Source organism: Periplaneta americana, chromosome 8 (assembly GCF_040183065.1).
Source record: "Periplaneta americana isolate PAMFEO1 chromosome 8, P.americana_PAMFEO1_priV1, whole genome shotgun sequence".
Classification (NCBI taxonomy): Eukaryota; Metazoa; Arthropoda; class Insecta; order Blattodea; family Blattidae; genus Periplaneta; species Periplaneta americana.
This window is the reverse complement of record NC_091124.1, coordinates 103,863,037-103,865,189: the sequence shown is the minus strand read 5'-3', so window position 1 is coordinate 103,865,189 and position 2,153 is coordinate 103,863,037.

Here is a 2,153-nt window from a genome sequence, read left to right as displayed (position 1 = left end):
TTGTGGATACTAGTGAATTGGATAATAAGATAGCCGAGAATAGTAATGAAGTGGAAAGTAAATTAATTGTGGATATTAACGAATTGAATAATAAGATAGCCGAGAATAGTAATGAAGTGGAAAGTAAATTGATTGAGGATATTAGTGAATTGAATAATAAGGTAGCCGAGAATAGTAATGAAGTGGAAAGTAAATTAATTGTGGATACTAGTGAATTGGATAATAAGATAGCCGAGAATAGTAATGAAGTGGAATGTAAATTAATTGAGGATATTAGTGAATTGAATAATAAGGTAGCCGAGAATAGTAATGAAGTGGAAAGTAAATTGATTGAGGATATTAGTGAATTGAATAATAAGGTAGCCGAGAATAGTAATGAAGGGGAAAGTAAATTGATTGAGGATATTAATGAATTGAAAGAGAAACTAGATGAAAATAGTAGTGAACTGAAAGATAAGTTAGCCGAGAATATTAATGAATTGAGTAATGAACTAGCTGCCAATTGTAATGAAGTGGAAATTAAATTAGCTGTGAATATTAATGAGTTGAAAGAGAAACTAGATGAAAATAGTAGTGAACTGAAAGATAAGTTAGCTGAGAATATTAGTGAATTGAGTAATGAACTAGCTGAGAATTGTAATGAAGTGGAAATTAAATTAGCTGTGAATATTAATGAGTTGAAAGAGAAACTAGATGAAAATAGTACTGAACTGAAAGATAAGTTAGCTGAGAATATTAATGGAGTGAATAATAAGAAAGCAGGAAATAGTAATGAAGTGGAGAGTAAATTAGCTGAGGATATTAATGAGAATATTGGGGAATTGAATATTAAGGTAGCCGGAAATAATAATGTGGTGGAAAGTAAAATAAATATGGATATTAATGGATTGGACGATAATCTCGATGAGAATAATAATGAATTGCAGTATAGACTAGCCGAGGACAGTATCAGTCTAGAGAGCCAGGTGTTAGAAAGTTATAGAGCATTCAAGGAGCAAGTAAATAGAGAAATCGAAAAGTTTGATGAGTTTGGGAGCGTGAAAGAGAATGCGGAAACCATCACAAACATGGGGCGGAGGGCAGAAGAAGCCTTCCCACCCCACAGAGGGTACAAAAGCAATGACCATAATGACGGTTGGAGTAGGGATCGGCCACACAGTGCTGGCGGTCATGGTTTACAACCCTACAATAATGACCGATTTTCTAACAATAGTAGGAAGCGGTACTGCAACGATCAAAGGAGTGAATATAGGAAGGGCTATTGGAGGCCTCATTTTTCTGCAGGAGGAGAAAAAGTTAAGTGGAAGCATGCTGGTAGATTTAATGTGAGGAGTAGCGTGTCTCCACGTGTAAACTGTCAATTTAAGAATGGCACAATGACATATGAGGAAGGCCGCAGACGATCCCATTCGGAGAATGACGATCCGATTCATGATAGACATCCAGGCGACGTACCAGGTTAATAAACGAGAATTTGTGTAAAGTTGAAAATAATATGATTTTAATTATAAGAAAAATAAGAATGTGTTTGTTTTGTGCATGTAGTATTTGAGCGGTATAAGCAACTAGAATCAAGAACTAATGTCAGTGTTGAAAATTTTAACCTTGGGAAAATTTTTGTTACTTTTGTTTTCTTTTTGCCACCTTCAGAATTAGTTTTTGTGTGTTTTCTTATGAGATCACGCGATAAGTAGTATTCCCTGTGGCAATAATTTAAAGATGATATTAATAAGAATTAATAATGATTAATAATAATGATAGAATATTTTTTTTAATTAACTTCATTTATGTTCATTCATTTGTAGAGGTTGAATGATTCGATTTGAATATGTATCCATTTTTTTAGAATCAATATTAAGTGCCAGACCATCATTTTTGTTCGAGACATAAAGTTGTCCTCTATATTGAGGGGACGTTATTCGAGATATGTATTCAAGGTTGCAGCTTGTGTATGAGATATGATAAATAGAGGCAGTTAGTATTTCAAAAGTATTATGTACTGCTTAGTATAATTTTGATTCTGGTTAATAATTATTTCAGTTTTATGGACGTAAATGTGTTTTCAAGGTTTCAGATAATGTATGAAGTATGATATAAAGGGTTAATTGGTATTTTAAAATGTATTGTGTATTGTTTAGCATATTTTTTTTTGT